This window comes from Macrosteles quadrilineatus, unplaced genomic scaffold, assembly GCF_028750875.1.
Source record: "Macrosteles quadrilineatus isolate MER2022 unplaced genomic scaffold, UCM_ALF_1.0 Scaffold_9__3_contigs__length_116548681, whole genome shotgun sequence".
Lineage (NCBI taxonomy): Eukaryota > Metazoa > Arthropoda > Insecta > Hemiptera > Cicadellidae > Macrosteles > Macrosteles quadrilineatus.
The window spans coordinates 1,202,531-1,211,081 of NW_026542602.1; positions in this window are offsets into that span (position 1 = coordinate 1,202,531).

The window sequence follows — 8,551 nt, forward strand, 5'->3', positions numbered from 1 at the left end:
ACAGAATTAGTTTAATGAGTACTTAGGTTTGCTGCAACAGGGAGGGTAAAAAAGTTTTTTTTATGTAGAATATTAAAAGGTACTGTGGTTTAGTAAGAAATTAATGTATTTTCCAACTTTTATCAAAATATGTTCATAAACAAGCAAACTACAACAGTTGTCTTATTCTCCATAAGAATAACATGGGAATTTAAAAATTACAACTTTTTTGAATTTTCTCCGTAACAATTAGGCGCATAATAATGCTTCAATATACTAAATTATTTGTTTTTTTTAACTCTACAAAATGGTTTGAAAAGAAATTTTGAAATTTTGTGTTTTTAGGGTCAAAAATGGGAAAAACCTATTTTTACCCCATAAAACCCCCCATAAACCCCCATTCCCATAGTCCGATCATGCTGGTTCGCGAACTCATTCAAGTTTATCCCGCCTTACACCTTCAAACCAAATTTTATCAAAATCGGACAAAAATTACTCAAGTTATCGTGCGGATGGACACACATATATATATATATATATATATATATATATATATATATAGATATATAAAAATTTGAACGAATGGTGTTTTTGGCCTCTGGGGACATCAAAATGAAAAAGTAAATCGGTCCCGGGCTTAGGTCTTACCATGAGACCTACGGTAATAGCTACTTCCCTATAGGGAAATTCGCTAAAAGCAAATTTTATCAAACTGTGTCCTCCCTTATTGCAAACGCAAAGCTTGAGTATAACTGCAATAAGCATTTTATACTTATATTCCAACCCCGTACGAAGGACGGGTACTCTGCTAGTGTGTTAATAATTCAACAGCTTATTGTTATCTAATTAATTTTTCTTTATAAATGTTGTTGTTAACAATTTGCATTTGTAATTAAAGTGTGTTCATTAGGTTTAGTATGTGATTCTAATGTTATGTGCTTAAACTGTACCATTAATATTAGTGAGTAAAGTGGTGTATGGATTTCATAACCATTATTTTACTAGAGACCGTTGTGTTTAACCACAACGGGTACTGTTGCTAGTTAGTATATAAATGAGTTCTTTACTCTTTATTTGTAATATAAATTACATCATTATATTATGTAATGACATTTTTAAGAGGGTTGACCCAATTCCAACTGTAAATTGTATGTGTTGTTTAAATAACTGGGGTTCTGTCATTAACTTGTACAAAACTACAGGGTCTATATTTAAACAACTTAATAATCACTTCTACATCACAAACACAACACACAACATTGGATTGAGAACAGACTGTTGCTAGTAGATCTATAAAGCAATTCCTTTGCTTCCTTCATTAGATATAAAATATGGACTAACAAGATTGGGCAACATTCGTTTTGCCCGAATTCGAATTGCGAAGCATTCGTTTTGGCTTGAAACTGTCAGATATTGTATTTGCGAAGGTTATTATGTATTCCTATACAGTAATAGTTTTTCCAGTATATCTGGAAAAGTGCACACTAAATATGGAAACCAACTCCTGTTCTGAATTTAAGAAATTTCTACTTACTCACAAGATTCCCGTACGTAGAACGGGCACCAGCTAGTAGTTAAATATACTTACTTTAATAAAACCACTCGGTCATTATAGAATATCTACTGTGAAATAGGGATGTGATTCCTAATTCCAAATCAACTAATTATTATTTATTATCTAATTATCGTCTTCAAATTAAGTGATGGTTGCTTTTAAAATAATAAATTTAACATAAGCAAATCCATATCTATCTGCAGCAAACCTTCAGACTAAGCGAATTTCCATTTACCTGGCTTAATTAATACAAAGATTAAATATTCCCTTAAAATGGTCATTTTTCCTATTAAAATAACATTAAGTTAATTTTAATATGAGTACTTAGGTTTGCTGCTACAGGGAAGATAGGTGTGTTTTTGTTGAAATGTTGATAGCTAAGTATGATTGTTATTGGTCTGCCAATCCTGTAATACTTTACAATTGCTCGAAATCGAGCAACATGTACACTAGTACTTATTTAATACGCAAGCAGGACTTTTGTGACGATTACTCCTCCGAAACTACTGAACCGATTGACATGTTTTTGGTCTCATTGGAAAGAGCGTAACGTGAAGTTGTGCAGGAGACTTTCATTTTAGGGAATTAATTAGAGAGTGAGGCCCTGGGGCCCTTTAAAGTTTCGTATTTCTCCATAGATTAACATGGGAAACAAAAATTGTTATGAGCCTCCAGCTGTGCTGTTGTCAGAAATTAAAAGTGAGAAGAAGAACATAATGTTAATTGTAAACAGTCAATAAGTTTGCTAATTTAACAGTTTGCTACAAACATTTACTGACTTGGTTGAAATGAAATGTTTACTATTTGAATTTGGGTTGGCGTCAATATTACAATAGAAAAAAGCGAGAGAGCCTGGATAAATTGATGTCTTCAAAAGAAAACTGAATTAACACTGTGCTGCATTTCTTAGTAAGCATTGAAAGAGCTGATTTAAACTATGGAAATATAGGAAAGTCATTTATAACACCACCAAGGAGAAAAAATAGAATTTTTTTTAGAATTTATAATTGTTATTATGGCAATCTAATGAGGCTATGAGTAAGGCTATTTGTAGAAAACACTAAAAAAAGATTAGCTTTTGACAAATGATAAGATATTTACAGAGATTATATCGATATGTTATGTAGCTACATCATGAGTATTTCCAAAATCTTTGAGTCGAATCTTTTTTACATTCGTCAGAAATTATGACTGTTATTCGTTTTAAAATAACGCCTTTAATACTTAGCATTTGCTCGAATTCGAGCAACAGGGACACTAGTTTAAAATATTGAGTCTTCTTGCAAAATTAATGTCGACATTATCTAGGGGTTGTTCGGCAAAAACTTTATTTTTAATGATCCCCCAAACAGAAAAATATAACGGTGTAAGATCGCAGGACCTTGAGGGCCAATCAATTTGCAAGAGAATTTGAAGTTTGAAACAACAATTAAAATCTATGCAAATATATAGTTACAATTGTAAAAAACCGCTTTGAAAAATGCATTGAAGTTAGTAAAATAGCATATTTTGAAAAATTCCTTTAAGTTTACAACCTATGTGTAGTGTAAATTCAGTTTCAATATAATTATTATATAAGAGTCATCTGCAAAAATCGTCCCACTAGCATTAAAAGGCATCATGCGTGGGAACGTATATAGCTTCCGTTTCCCAGGAAATTTATAGACTTTTGAGCACTAACTTCTGTCACAGTATTATTCTTATTTCCTATCCAAAATATAAAATTTGTTTAGTCGAATTTGACGCTTTGGTAAACTAGTCAGTCAGTCTACCACTTGAGTTTGACCGTGTAAGTTGGTGTCCGCTATTGCGATTTATGTTTTTGGAATAAAGTGAATAATAAAGGCAATAAGGATTGATAGTATTAATGAAGTAAAAAAAGTTAGTTTACGATTGGTCGAAAACTTAGATATGTGAGACATGTCAAATGCCTGAAACTTCAAAGGGAGTTTTCCTTCGTCACAACGCGTCAGTTCTTATCGTACTTCTGTTCAACAAATAACCCTCCAGCATAGTTTTGAAAAATTGGTTGTGGGGTTACTGTTAAAGCTGGAATTGCGTGACATGGGGGATGGCAGTTAGCTGTCTCAGCCTTATCATTTTCATAAAGTTGTCAATATAATCTCTCTACAGAATGTTAGGTGTAGTGGAATGTACTTGAAGTGGAGATGGCATTTATTCTTGAACTTTTAGGGACCTCCTTGTTTAAATGGTTGCGCAGCTTCATTGGCAAGAAATAATGCAAATAACATAGCAATTTAACATTTCCAAAAATAAAAATAAGTACTGTAAATTGGCTGTTACGTTAATATCGACGTTTACATGCATTGTTAATCAACGTATCTTATAAAGGATGATGTGATCTAAATTAAAAGGAATATGACCTTTACGTCACGACAGTAGCTGCTTAAATAGTACTTACTCTTTATGCTATTGTTTACAGCCAAAATGTCGTGTTATTTTCAATTTTGTTACCAACCCAGTGGGCCACGGTCCGTAATATAGGCCACTGCAAATAATTCAAGATAGGTATACCATTTTAGGCAAGGTTTCTGTGTTGAATGAATAAATCAAAGTAACCTCTCTGAAAAGTCTGCAGTAAATTGAAGTTTTCCAGCTTAATGACTTTCTAAATCATACACATATTTCTACATAAATATTGTAAAATGTTTTATCCAGTTGCTCTAAACTATTATTAATTTAACAAAATATGGACACGGCTCATATGGGCAACGTGTCCTTTTGCACTTGTATTATTGTGTATTGTATAACACAATCGAAGATTTGTCCAACGTTTGAAAACATGTATGACAATAATTTCATGAACCTATGATGATCTGTCTAGAATAATATCATTGATAGTCAAAGATAATATGATAAAATATAGACAAAAGTGGTGAAAAAGGCAGACAGCAACCCGTACAATAGATATAAGATAGTTCAATAAGAAATGATTGAAAGAGTTACTGTGATAAAAGGATTTTTAACTGATTTCGTAATGAAACGTTATATTGAAAAACATGACATGATACAGAAGAAAATTAATTTTACCTAACCCGCCATGTTAAACTTCCCTATCCGTGATGTATACAACTTCCTTACTTCTCGAGTGATGTAAAGTATCAAAAACTCACTCGGTGATGTAATGAAACCCATTTAAATAACATTTAGTGATTAACTTAAAAAATATACATCTATGGAGCCAACGACGTTCAACGCTAGAAATCAGCTGTGCTCTTGAATTTTATTGTTATGTTTTGAAGAATTTTCCTAACCTAGCTTTTGTTTGTAAATGAACGTTACTGTTAGAAGATGAGTGAAATGGATAATGATTAATATTGTTCGTAACCTCCTGTATTGTCGGGTCAGGTAAAATCTTGTACGTTAGCGTGTTTATACATCACTTAGGTAAATTATGCAACTCGCTTCCGCTCGTTGCACAACCTTCACCTGCGTGATGTAAAAACGCTCTTACTACTCTTGTAAAGTAAATAGCTACAAGCTGCTATACCCGTGCTTTGCAACGGGAAGAAAATGTGACCTAGAGAGCTATTAAAGTGGTGCTGATGTGTGTTTTAAAATACAGCAACTCTATGATTTAGTTTGAAAATATAAACTGATTTAAAAGCGCAAACAGCGTAAACCTACTTACTTTCAAACCCCTACTTTTGATGTTAATAGATCCCTAAGAATATGGCAACATACCTTAGCATACTTTAGCAATACCCTTCATGAATAACATGTTTAACCATAATCCTTCAATTTTAGTCAAGCCTCTTGACATGTAGCTTACTCTTAAATTAAAAAATGAAACTTTGAGCAATACTTTACAAAACGTATAGCCTACAACCTCACTAACCATCCTCAATCTACATTCACAACACCAACGTCTTTTTCGAGTAAATAAACAAACACCAGTTCATTGTACAGACCAGCTGTTTCATTAACTAAATTAAATTAAATCATTTAAACATTGAAAGCATGCCAGGCGTAGCCCTTTGGAAATCAGCCTGTGGGGCAGCGCCCTCAGGGAATTCGTTCATTTCAATACTTTTCGGCAAATCTACACACTCTAAGCTTCATTTTGATGTGCCATATGCCTATATTTTCATTTGGTAAATGACCTTAACCGTTTACATAAAATTTGATTGTATCACTTTAATAATATAATAGATTACAAACAGAAAATAACATTGCAAATACTTCTTTTGGACAGTTCAGTAACTCCTAATAAATGTGTGTTGTTTAAAATACAGTTTAAAAATTAACAGCTGTTTCATTAAAAAGTATTATCCACATGACCAAAATGTAAACAAATCTGTGGAGGGATCTTTAACGGCTTCTGGGGCACTGGGGCAGAGCCCTAAGGGAATTTACTTAGTTTTTCTTTTGATAACTCATCTACAGACCAAAACCTTTATTTGGACACCTCTACCAAGTTTCTACGCCCAGCCGTTCTCTCGAATTAGTGGACACAAAGTTTCCAATTAAATATTTAGATTCCTCCATGTTAATCTTATGGGAGAAAACCTAACTTTGATGAATAATCCTGCCCAAACTAATAAAGATTTCAAAAATTTAAAAACACTTTGCAAAACTACAGATCAGGCCATTTTTTTTACACTTTATTCATTAAAATCGAAATTCAATCTATGCCTGGCTTGTTCTCAGCCAGGTCTTTGCCCATGAGAACGTGACTTGAACTTGAGATCTTGCGATCATCTTTACTTTTCATTTCTATGAGGGGTCAGCGAACGTTTTGTATTGTTCATGAGTTTGTAAAGAAAATGATTTAATAATTTAAATTTTTAATTTTCATATGTTTATAAGGGCATTTAACAACTGCGCAATTAATAAGTACTGTAAACCATATTACTGTAAAAGGCCGGTCTTTATAAATTATATAGTTCTAAAAGAAATTTCTATTTGACCTCTTTGTCACAAAAACATACTTCTTTGTATAATGATTGTTATGTAAATGCAGTTGTCATCGTAATTTACAATTATTGATCTGTCTAAGTGTTATTTTTTCAATAAATGTAAATATCTTGTTTGGTAAACAAAGGATGTAATTGAATCTGTAAGTTAAGACAAGTATGCGAAAACTACAGTTTTCGATTAGCTCAAGCCTAAATTATATTGTATGTAATCTAGCTTGTTATATTTCGTTATTTTGTCACGTAAAAACATTTAAATTATGTATGATGTATAAATATAAAAAAAAATTTAACAACAAATCCATTTGAAAGTAAAGTTTAGACATTGGTACGGTCGACATTGGTACATTATCATTGGCGAAAATGCTCATGCACATTAACATTATTGCGGCTATGTGTTTAAGTTGTAACATGGTTTAGTTTCATATAGAAATTTGAGAAAATAATTTTTATTTTATTTTTTGTTGTAATGATTTCAAATTAAAGTTTTACATTTACAATAGTCAAGAGTAGCCTGCAGTAGCAAGACTTCTTGATAAGAAAGCTCTGGAAGCTTCCTTATCACCTGGTCCAGTGCATGTGCTGGCCAGAGTAGGGGTAGAAGGTTCCAGAACTGAGATATCTTATATAAGGGAGCTGCTTCCATGTGGGGTTGTTAGTTCAAGAGTGTAGATGTACAGTGTCCAGACCTGGGGTGAATTTTCTGCAGCCTACTCAATGAGTAGTAAGTTTATTTTATTTTTTATGTTATTTTAATTCATTCACTTTTATCCCTCCCTCTCTGCTAATTATTGTAATAACAAGAAAGACCATAGATGTTTTCTTATTAGATATTTAACTTTTCTTTCAATTAGTAAAAGATGTAAATATAAAATGCACCTTTTTTATTCTTTTAGAACTTATTTAATAGAGTTAAATTTGGATCTAAAAATAATAAATGCTAATTAAAGTAAAGTTTTTAAAGTTTCTAGAAAAGTTTAGCAATTGTAAATTTTATTTCATTCAGGAAGAAATTAATGTAACCTAATTTAATTTCGAAGGATTTTAATTCAATTGTTTAGCTTTTCAATTTAAAGAAGTTTGAAACATTAAAGAAATATGTATTTGTATTGTAGACAGATAAGCTAGGAACGGGTTTGTTTGTTCACAGGGCTCAAGTGTGTACCAGTGATTAATGGGTTTAAAATGTCCTATAAATATTAGCCGAATGTTTTAAATTTGTTGATTTTTTATATTTAAAGAAAACTAATGGAAGTAAATAAATTTCAGTTTGATTTTGGGTTTGGTTTTGAAAGCGTTTAGAAGAAACTGTTTTATTTTAAATAAACCACGACTTTTGTAACAATGATGAATTTTTATTTTGGGTCTCCTCTTAAGGCCAATTCCACTAAATAGAAGATAATTGATCTTGGAAATAACGTTACAAAGTTGAGACACGTTTGTAGAAAACACTAAAAAGGCAATCTTCTAAACAATTTTAAAATATTTACAACTTTAATTATATAGAAATGTTCATAACACAGTAAGTAATTCCATTAGTTGCATAAGCTTTTACGTGAGTCTTTTTAATTAATTGAAAATTAAGTCTGTAATAACTCCTAAAATAGCTCCTGTAATACCGGTACTTGATAATTGCTTGATTTCTAGCAACGAGTACACAAGTTAAAAATTCAACAATGCATTAACATAACAAGCTCTCTTTCACGCCGGCAGAACTGCGGTATTGGTTTACCATACACGCCTGCAACGATGCGCTGCAAACCGCGCGACGAGTAGCTAAATGAACCGTAGAGTAAGTGAGCCTTCTAATATTTGTAGAGGGTTCACTTACTCTACAGATCATTGTGCCAATGAACTGTAGAGTAAGTGAGCCGTCTTCTATTTGTGTAATAGTTATCATGAAATAGGCTCGTATAGTATACGAGCCTACTCCTGTAATTTATTTAAATTCAGTATTTTGGCTCGTATACTATACGAGCTTATTCCTGAATTATTCAAGAATTCATACGCTTGGCTCATAGGCACTATGATCTGTAGAGTAAGTGAACCCTCTTCATTTATTTGATATTTTTGATCGGCT